Below are 11,352 nucleotides of genomic sequence, written 5' to 3' on the forward strand. Positions count from 1 at the left end.
AATCCAATTTGGCCCCAGTGCTGCCCATCAAGGCATCTAGGTTGTGCCCTACAAACAGTATCTATAAGATGCAGCATCCCAGAAGCCCAGAAGTCCAGCATGTCTCTCTGGCTTTCTCCTCAGCCCACCACATCACTGCAGTGGTGGAGGGAGCCCCAGGCAGAACCCAGTTTCCAATAGAAACTGCATGCATGCTTGGCACCTTGACAGGTGTGTGACCAGCAGAACATTCCCTATGGTATGACCCCAGCCTCTTCCTCTGGAATGACCCAGGATCTGCAGGGGGCCACTGGAAGGTTCTTCAAGATTATAAGAAGAAATCTGTCTTCAGCTGTGCCAGAAGGAACCTGAATGAACTTGAATGTAAGGACTGATGCTGAAACCTCCAGAGGCCAGGCCGTGTTCCCTAGACTTCACCTGAGGATGAAGATCAGATCCCAGTCCCCGCTGCTACACATGGCTGGCAAGTGGGGCCAAGAGGATGTCATATAGTGGAGGGCTGAGACGTGCAAACTCCCTGGGTTGTCTCTCAGTGGGGTTCAACCGAAGAAGATACCTGGCACTTCCATGGCCTTCAACATCATTACCTCCGAAACAACCAAGGAACTTAACCTTTAAAGGCTACCAGAAGTCACATTGGAGAATACAACAGAGGCCAGTTGGCTTTTGCTGCCAACCAAGCGCTTTGCCTCCACCTGGACAAAACTGCTCAGACTGGATAGGTGTGTTTCCTCTGGGGAACTTCTTCACTCCCTTCCCTTCTCTGTCTTTTCTACCTTGTCTGTGGGGGAGGGGAGATGGTTTTGTAGAAATATACAAAGACAACCCAAATGAGAGCAAAAAAAAAAAACTATTTATTCAAAGTTGCTATAGCAAGGGCGTCAGCCACCATTTCTTGCATTTGGCAGAGACTCCAAGGCCAGTAGGGATTGGGAAAGCTTTGCAGTGTAGAATGGAAAGGCTCCAGGTGTGCTCTGGCCTTCTTACTTCCTGCTTCATGGAGACAGTGGAGTCGGATCTATGGGGTTTCCCAGGAGGGTGGCTCAGAGCTGGAACACTCAGTCCAGGATGGTGGAGTTCCCTGTCAAGCCCTCCCCAAGTCAACGTCAGCTTCTACCTTCTCTTCTTCTCCCTCCTTCCAAGCAAAGCACCAGAGGGCCTTCCCCTAACCTCAGGTTTCTGGACTGGGGACCTGTGCAGCTGTGGACTGGGCAAGGTACAGCCCTGAGCAGGTGGGGCTGGTGGCTGCTCTGGGGCTGCTCATGTGAGGTGGAGGGGCTCTGAACTCCCTCCAGACTGAAACCTCTGCCTTCTCTCCATCCCCAGATCTGCGCATTTTCTTCCACAAGCTGTTGTGCAAGGGATATTTGTCCCCGTCCTCCAGAGTCTCTGCCATCGCCTCCCCACAGTCCTCCAGGGTAGAAGAGGGGCCTGATACATGGGTGGGAGTGGGGAGGCGACTCCGGGGCCTAATGGCTCCTCCACCTCCCAGAGGGCAGATCTGGCTACTCCACTCCCCAGTGACAGGCACAGCGAGCATTGTCTGTTTTAGGAGATCCTTTGTCTGAAAGACTCACCACTTCCATTTCTCTCCCCATACCTTCCCCTTCCTTGGCATTGATCTGGGCACCTTGCACAGCAGTGACTTCCTCCCACCACCACCCATTATGTGATCTCTTGGTCCTGCTTTCCTTCCCTTCCTGACACTATTGACCCTCAGCTTGCTAACATCATCCTGCTTGGTGTGGGAGGGGGTGGTGACCAGCACTTGACTTGTGGTGGCTGCTGCATTTCTTACTTTATTTCTCTGCTATTTCTTGAGAAATTGGAGTAGGGAGTCATACACAGAAGTTGGCTGTACTCTCATCTGGGCTGTGCATTTTTTTATGACGAGGGAGGGAAACTTAGGAGAGGAACCTTCCGTGGTCAGGAGGAAGGAAAAGCAGCTGTATCCTCGATGGAGGTGGACGAGGGGTCTCCACAGTATGCTCAGTGCCTGGACGCCCAAGACAGTCCACTGGGGTGAGGGAATAAACTATTAGAACTTCTGTCATAAATGTTTCAATGTGAGTCCTCCCTCGGTCATGACTGATGGTCAAGTCTCATGTGTGGTGCTAGTGAGAAGCCCAGAGGGCAGGGGGTTCCCACTCCTCAAGAGGGTCAGCAGGTCACTCTTCCCCAAACCCATGGAGCACTTTCTGGGCACTGCGCTTCTGGGTGGTTACCAGGGGCCTGGCTCTACAGACTGACAGATCCCTCTGTCTAGTTTACCTAGACAACTCCCACCCAGTGGACATAAGTGTGAAACGTTCTTGCAGGAAACCACACAGGGAAGACCCTTCAAACCATCCCAGCTCCAGTGAACACAAAGAAAATGGCAGCGCTGAGGCTCCTCCTGGCCCTTGTATGAGCATTTGTCCCACACGTGACAAAGTGAAACCTCACATCCCTGAGGAGTCCCGGTTGAAATGCACGAAAAGCCCACGAAACAGAAGACTTTAGAAATATGGATTTGTATTCACCCTTATCCAGCATCCACCTTGCAGCAGAGTATATTTTACCTTGGATGTTAGCCTACGAGACGGAACCAACAGCATCAGCATCCAGAACATGTTCACAAACCTGTGTTTTAAAAAGATGTGTTTATGATCATGCTCTTTTCAGTCAGGATTTTAAAAATTTTTCTAACTTTAAATATAATTTTAGAAGCGTCTTTTAAAGATCCAAGGATCCTTGCACACACACGCACACACACACACACGCACACACAGTTTCAGAAAGCTAAGTATCACCACTGAAGAAGTGGCTCCTTGGGCTAGAGCTCAAAAAGAAAAAGGATTCCAGGTGAATTTGCAGAGGGAACCCCGTATAGGAAATGTATTCACTGCATTCTTCACAGGCAAGACACTGCAACTTAAGTGTTGAAGTCTTGGATGGAGCCTTGATCTACCCATCCGAAAAAAGCAGGTGAAGTGGTGGAAGCTACTTGCCCTCCCACCCCCACACAACAGTCCTGCAGCCTGGCTCATTTTACAGAGCCTAAAACCAGGCCCAGAGAAAGGATGGCCTTTTCTTGGGACACAAGGAGACTCAGCAGTAGGTTAGAGAGGAACCTCTCTCTGGTGATGGTAGTGAGGGTGCAAAGGGAGCTACTGGAACGTTTTAGGTAGAAGCATAACTTGATTTGAGTTTTTAGCTTCTTCTAGCCACTGTGTGAAGAAAGGATTACAGAGGGTTAAGGGTGGAACAGTCCAGAGACCAGCAGTAGAGAGTCCTCACTAGAGAACCATTATGAGGAAGAGCCCAGAGACTGCTGTGCTCCGTGGTGCATGAGTAGATGGTGACCAGGACGAGAGTGGAGAGTGGAGACGGAGAGAAGGGATGGCCTGGGATCCACTGTAGAGGCAAAGCCAAGAGGACCATTAGTGCTGTGAGCATTAGGGGTGAGGGGAAAGGAGACATTAAGGATGATGTCGTGATTCGGGCTTGGAAAGTGGATGATGGATGGAGAAGTGTGTGTGTGTGTGTGTGTTTAGTCCGAGGAGAGAGAAGGAGAGAAGAGAAAGGCAGAGAGAGACAGAGACACAGGGAGAGACAGACAGAGAGAGACAAAAATCATGAGAGAGGGAGACAGAGAGACAGATAGAAATGGAGAGAGAACACCATGGGTCCTGGTTGGACATGTTCATCTACGGAGGAGTAAGCGTCACGGACCATGTGAACGGCCTTCAGTGTCTCCCTGCCCAAGGCCTCAGTCCTTCCAAGTGACAGGAGAGAGGGTTGATCTAAAAGTCTTCTGTGTCTCTGCCCTCGGTCCCCCTGCCCTGGCACCCAGATCCCCACCTCTGTTCAAGTCCAGGTGTGTACATGTGCTCTGCCCCCTGGTGGCCTCCCTCGGTAGTGCAGCATGAGAGGGACGGGCTTTGGGGGGCTTGGTCATGGCCCTGGGGACCCTCTCTGAGGGACATGGGGTCTGCCTCCTGGGAGAATGACCAGCTTCCAGAAGAGAAGGAAGGCGTGCAGCTTTGATGCTGTTTGAGGGGGGTGGGGTGGAACTGGGACCCCCTCCCCTGACATGACCCTTCCTCTTAGAATTATGGGGAGAGTTGATGCACAGAGAGGGGGAGACCCGCCTCACTGGAAGTGGGGATGGGGGTGGAATCCAGGACAACTTCCTGGAGAAGGGACTGTTTGCTCCCAGCTCTGACAGCAGGCAGGGCCTGGATGGGAGTGGGAGGAGGAGGTCCCACTGGAGCACAGATCCAGCTCCTGGCCTCTGCCCCACCCAGCACCCCACCCATGCTCTCAGCACCCTGCCCTCCCCGTAGCCCAGGACGAGATGGAATGCTGAAACCCAGCTGCTCCAGGTGGCCTGCGACAATGACAGCATCACCCAGGAGCACTTTGTGGCCTAGTTCTGGTCCAGGGAAGGGCTCAGGGGGACTGAGAGATGAGGCCTGGGCAGAAGGTGAGGAGTAACAGGCTCGGGGGCCCCTGGTGGTGCTCCAGAGAGCAGACCCAGGCAGTGGGGGTACTCAGTATCTCCCAGATCCTCAGGCTCCCCACGCCACCCAGCCCAGTGCCCTGAGGCCCTCCTGGGGGGATAGCCCCAGAAACCCAGACCCCATGCAGGTGGGAGGCACAGAGATGGTGAAGTTAGTGGTGAGCCCACATGCAACTCCCAGGAGCAGAGCAGTTTGTTTGGGCAGGCACTGGTGTCGAGTCACTTACACACGCTGCCCCAGGCCACACAGGGCCCCTTAGCACAGGGCTGTGGACATCGGCCTAACTGCCCCAGGCAGTGTTCACTCACATCACTCACGCTAAGGGGGCCACATGCTGTGCTCACCCCACCTTCCACCGACACCCACCGCAGTGTGACAGTCATGACCCCGCATCCTCCCTGAGCGAGCACTGAAGCAGTTCCTGGTTCAAACCCTCAGTGTACACTTGGGAAACTGAGTCCAAGAGAAAGACAGGGGAAACCCAGGACACAGAGGTGGGCAGAGTCCAGAGGATGAGGAAGGTTCCGGCCTCCTAGGCCAGGGCTCAGCCCCTCTCATGGGATTTGCTTTGAGATTGAGAGCCCTAAGATGTGGGGAACCCTGCTCATCCCCTCCCCTTGTGGGGCTGTTTTCCTCTCACCCCCACTCCCACCCCCCACACACACTAACTTGAAAGGTGGGGACATAGGCTAGGGTCAGAGGAGGAGAGGACACCATGGAGGTGACCCCTGGGAAAGAAGAGAGACGGTGGAGGCAGTGCTGTCTTGGGACACTGGCTTCCAGTCTCCTAGCTACATGCCCACAGCCCACAGCATGGGTGGGGGGGAGATGCTGGGATGAAATGAGGGGAACCCTGAAATTCCCAGGGATCTGCCTGGGCCAGCCATGCCCAGGTCAACCCAGAGAGGACAGGGCCTCATCCTGCAGTCACCACTCTGGGCCCCTGAAGCTAGGATGAGCCCCACCCACAGTGGAGAGGGCTGCAAGAGAGAAGGCCTCTTTCCTCCTTTGTAAATTGGGGTGCTTGGAGTGGGTGATCCCCAGGGTTTCCATGCTTGGAGAAGTGTCTGCTGGCCTTTGTTCTCTTTCGATGACCCACTGTGCTCTCAGGTCCTGGGAAAATGCTTTCTACTTCCTGGTACAGAACATTCCCCCAGCAAGAGCACTGAGGTGTAGGAGCTGGGGCCTTGGGGTCGGGCAGAGCAGTGCAGAGCTGTGGACCATGAGGCCATGTCTAGGGTCAGGATCAGTCCCAGGTGGAGACTTGGGGTCCTTCTGAAGAACTGGCGTCTTTGCTCTGAATGTGGGGAGGGTGCCTCATGAGTGAGCTGGACACCCCAGGGCCAGTGGAGGTAAAGAGGGGACAAGGGAGTCTCCTGAGTCCCCCACACCACCTGTGAACCTGCTGGTCCCGCTTCTTCACCCCTTGGGGACCCAGGAGAGCTGCAGCCCCCACGACACCTGAACACAGGAGTGTGTTTTGTGGTGAGTTTTCCTGTCTGGGGCTGCAGTGCTAGTGATGACCAAGAGGAGGCAGCAGCCTCTCCTGTCTGTGGTGCCCTCTGGGCTTTGCTGGAGCAGCTGGACCAGGGGACAGTCACCCCAAGGTCATTCTAGCCATCCCCCTGTCTCGGAGTTGCACCCCCTAATGTTACCATCCATGCCAACAATCCTAACTGGTCTGAGTGGGAAGTGAATCAGATCCTCTCATTTATTCATTCAGCAGCTGCGCCCTGAGCTCTCACCCTGGGCCAGGTCTGTGTTAGGTCCTGGGTGGGAAGTGAAAATGACCCACGTGGTCCCTGCCCCAGGCGCTCACAGTGGAGGGGAGAGGCACAAAAGCATGGAGACAAATACATGGGAAAGAAAAGAGCATATTCCATAGAGAAAATAAAGCAGGGTGCAGCGAGAGATGACTGGGGGCCACTGGGTGGGGGTCCAGAGGCCTCACTGAGGTGACATTTATGTGTGACCAGAATGACAGGAGGGGCCAGCCCTGAACGAGTCTGGGGACACTGTGCCAGGAAGAAGACACGGCAGCTGCAGAGATTCAGAGGCAGACGTTTGAACAGAGAGGGGGTTGGAAAGTGGCCTGTGTGGCTGGATCAAGCTGGAGAGAAGAGGAGAGGAGACAGGGAGGAGGAGGGCAGGTCCGGGTCCCAGGACCTTGTGGACTAGAGGAGCTATCTCCTGCTCTTGACAACATCACCCCAAAACTTAGCAACTCAGAAAAACAAACTAATGTTCTCACAGTCTCTGTGGACCAGGAATGTGGGCACAGCTCAGCTGGTGACTCTGCCCCAAGTTCTCTCATGAGGCTGGGGCTGTGATCTCAACTGAGGCTCAACTGGGGAGGATCTGCCCCCTGCTCAGTCCAAGTTATGGGCAGGACTTCATCTTGGGAGCAGTCAGACAGGGGGCCTCCGTTCCTCTCTGTTGATCAGAGTCCTCGGGTCATTGTCATGTGGGCCTCATAGGGCAGGTCATATATCACAGCTGCTTCTTGGAGTGGGGGAGAGAGGTGACAGAGAGAGAGAGAGATGACAGAGACAGAGTAAGCCTAAGACAGTCCTAAGAGATGTTGCCTCAAATGAGCTCAGTATGAGTTGAAGTTGACTTGGTGGTACCTAACAACGACATCATTCTTGAGAAGCAAGTCCCTGAGTCCAGCCCACACTGCGGAAAGGAGTCAAACAGGATGTGGAGACCAGAAGGCGGGATCATTGGGAGCCATCGTGCAGGCTGCCCACCCCCTAGTCCGAGATGAGACACTGGGTCAGATTATAAATAATGGAAGTTATTGGAGGGTTTTAAGCCAGACAGAGGGTGGAAATATCTGATGTTCATTTAATTCCAAACCCTCCTGGTACAGATAAGGAAATGAGGCCAGGAGGGGAAGAGACTTCCGAAGCTCACACCACCAGAACCCAGCCCTGTTTAGAGGTGTACTCCGTGCTGCTTCCTACCCCTGCTTGAAATTCTCCCATCTCTGAGTTTTTGCATTCACTTCATGTGACACCAACCTATGGATTTATAGGTGTTATCTCACATACACCTGCTGACGTCCCTAGGATGAAGATGCTACAATGATCCCCACTGTGTAGTGGGGAGACTGAGGAGGCTCTGAGAAGCACAAAGATTTGTCCAGGGTGCTGTTTAAGAGGGATGAGCAGTGTCTGAACCCAGCTCTGTCTGCTCAAAGCTGATGCCCTGGCTGCACCCAGGCCTTCCCTGGGTTCTGTGGGGGCTGTGTTGGTGTCACTGTGCACAGTTATGGAGGTGGCATGAGGAGAGATAAGCATTCAGCAGCCCAGAGGGACCTTTGGGAGATGTTACCTGAGGTCGGTCCCAGGTCAAGGGACTCAGGATATGACCTCACTTCCTTGGTGATGGAGTACATAGAACTTGGAACCCTGGTAACCAGGCCCCCACATCCTAGAGACAGCCCCATACCCAGCTCCCTTGAGTGGAGACACTCGAGCTAGGAACATGTTTTCTCGTTGTCACTCATCTTCCCTCATATCGAAACTTGAGAAATCCAGGAGTTGGACACTTTCACAAAGGCCGAGACATGTTTTCGGTCCCCATACTCGAAGGATATGGCCATTTACTGAAAAGAAACTGAAGGTAACATAGGGTGGCCCAGAATGGCAATCCAGACCAGGCCACCACTGTGACCCCACCTGGGCAGCCCCACACCCCTCCCCAGGTCATATCAGCCCCCAGGACATGCCAGCCCTTGTCCTCATGGGGTCCCTGCTAACGGGTGCAGGGAGGAAATGACGAAAGAACCGAGGAGACAGAAAGTTGTTGGACAATGCAGGATCCAAATGGGAGGGAAGTGGGTGTGGGTCAGGGAAGGAGGGGCCACATGATTTGGGGAGATTTGGGAGGGGAGAGGTGATGAGGAGGAGGATGAAAATGGTGCTGCTGCTGCTTTTTCATGACTAGCACTCACTGAGAGCTCCCCAGGTCCATCCCCATGGCCTCTCACCATCACTGGGTTCATGGGCCTGGAACTGACCTGTATTAGGGTGGTAGGTGGGCCTAGTCCATCAGGTCTGGTGCCTTGGAGACTAGGGGCTGGGGTGGCAAAGGTGGAGACTGCTTCACCTCCTTGCCCCAATCCCCGATCACATAGGACGCTGGGACCTAAGTCTGCCCAGGAACCCCATTTCACACCAGGGCATTAGGGAGGGAAGGTCAGGGGGTCACAGGCCGAGTCGGCACTCTCACCTGGACGTCTCTGAGCTCCAGCCAGCCCTGGTGGGGCAGGCGCCCCTTGGTCCTAGCTGCTGGCCTTGACTGGGCCACTGCTGACCCTGTGCCAGCCCAGCTCCTTCCAGATCCTGTGGCAACACTCAGAGGATGCTATTTCTATCCCTGGTCACTGAACTTTGACAGAGCTGGATGGTGTAGCCCCAAGCTGACCTGCCCAGCATGTGATGTAGGTGGGGGACTAGGAGCTCCTCTGAGGCCCAGGGGGCACAAGGGCCTGAAGGGGCAGAGAGGGAAGGAGGAAGCTGAGAGGAAGCTGAGGTTCTGTCTCTGCAGAACCCCCCACAGAAGATCCACAATGGAGAAGAAGAACAGCATCATCTCCTCCGTCTACACCAAGAAAGTGGCCCCAAAAGGCTGGCACAGGCTCTGGGTGAGTGTGTAGGGGACCCAACCAGAGGCCCCAGATGACTAGAGGGGGCCTGGGGCTGAGACTGTGCCCTGGAGACCCCCAGCTCCTTCCCAGGTCCCTCCCAAAGGAATCGGCCACCACCCTTCCCGCCTCCCCACACTGCACTCCCCACCTTGGCCAGGTGCAGAGCCACTTTTCCCATGTTTGTAGGAATATCAGAAAAGAGTATTTCAGACTGTTTTCACTTCACATCGGCCCAGGTGTCTTTTTCCATGTTGCTCCTGTTTCAGAGTTTAACTCTCAACCCCAGGGCCCCAGGCAGCAGTCAGCTGGACTGTCCTTCCCCACGTTCTCCCAGCCTCACACATCCTCACGCTGAGCTGGCTTCTTCTACCCTGAGGCGTGGGGTGTCAGGCTATGATACATCTTTATCTACAACTTGTTATCTCGGGGAACACGTCACTGTGACCTCTCCAGGTCAGGAGCAGTGTCCTGACTCAGCTGCAGAACATTCCAGAAGGGAGGCTGGTTCCCACAGTGATTCAGCCTTTCACTGCTGCTGGCCCTGGACTGACTCCTTCTGCTGCCCTTTCAACAGGGCTGCAGGAACACTTAGGTGTGTCCTCATGTGCTGACCCATCTATCCTACTGTGTTTTGCTGGAGGGACTCGTGTCCCACCTTCTGACACAGGTCACAGAGGTCTGAGATCCTGTCCCTCCTGGGGGTTTATGAGACTGCCTCTGATGGCATGTCCCTCCTCTGTCCCACCCTAGTGTGTCTGTGGGTCAAACCAGGACCTGTGTGAGACCTGTGTGGTGCGGACTTTCAAGGCAGGCTCACTGGAGCAGCTGGTAGAGCACCTCGTACCCGCCTTTCTGGAGGGTGACCTCTCCTTCATCCATGTCTTCCTGGGAATATACAGAACCTTCACCACCTCCCAGCAGGTCCTGTACCTGTTGTTCCAAAGGTGAGCTCCCCACCCTCCACAGCCCAGTAGGGACTCTACCCCCAGCCGCTTGTGTCTGGGGAATGTCACTTGGTCACTTTGAGCCTCAGTTTACTCCTCCGAGAAGTGGGGCGGTAAAGGCCCAACCTGCTAGATTACTGTCAGGACCACATGGGATAAGCCGTGGAAAGTGTGTACTTAGAGTCCAGCTCTGCGGACAAGGCTGCTGGAGGGGCTGGGGTATACACATTCCTTGTTTTCCTGTCCTCCATGAAGAAGCTGTTTGCCTCACTCCTCACTGACTGTGTGCCCTTGAGCAAACCTACTTCCCATTTGTAAAGAGGGTTGAGATTCCATTTAGTGGGTCCTTGTCCTTGGTGTAGGCGGAAGAGCAAAACCTGGGGGCTGGCAGTGGGGCCCCAGGTCCGCTCAGATATCCGGGAAGGTGCTGGTTGGGTTCATTCATTCAACAATTATCTGTGAAGCCCCTACTGTTGCAGACACTCTTCTAGGCACTTAGCACTGTTCAGTGAACAAAGCAGAAAGGAAGCCCGGCACACCTGGGCCTTCATTCTAGTTGGGGAGTCAGACAGGAACACTAGGCATCGTAAGCAGGTAGTGTCCACGGTGCATTAGATGTGACGTCCTCACGCCTCCTGTAGGTATGGATTCAACTGCCCCCATTCAGCCAGGGACGGCGAACCCCAGGAGGAGCTGAAAGAGTGAGTGGACTTTGCGTGGAGAAGGTGGGGCTGCTGTCTCCACGGAAGGGTGGGGGAGTGTAGGGAGCCTGTGTCTGGATTTAGGGTAGGTAGACCCTGGGTCCCACACATGTAGATCCCCTGGAGGAATCAGTTCAGCGGCTCCCCCTGCTGGAGGAAAGCAGTCACGCAGAGCTGTGGTGCAGCCTTGGTATTCTGGGGAGCAGAGGGAAGGCTGGGGGCTCAGACCAGCCCCTGAGGGAATCCTCCCCCTCCATCCCCACTTTCCCCTCCAATCTCTGGTTGTCCCCTCCCCGATCAGGGACCAGACCAGTAGGTGGGGGAAGAAACCTGCTCCTGAATCCTGCACACCCCTTATGGCTGCTCAGCTGCATGTGGGGCACCTGCCCCTCGGGAGAAAAGTGACCATGGGAGAAGAGACCCTCATGTGCGTGCAGAGAGCCAGGCAGCACGCTGATGCACATGCTCCAGGTGGAGGGGACCCAGGATCTGTGCAGCCTGGGGCAGGGACAGACTCCACGTGTCCTCAGCATCAGATATTTGTGGAG

The sequence above is a fragment of the Trichechus manatus genome, unplaced genomic scaffold, assembly GCF_000243295.1.
Source record: "Trichechus manatus latirostris isolate Lorelei unplaced genomic scaffold, TriManLat1.0 scaffold00120, whole genome shotgun sequence".
Taxonomy (NCBI): Eukaryota; Metazoa; Chordata; class Mammalia; order Sirenia; family Trichechidae; genus Trichechus; species Trichechus manatus.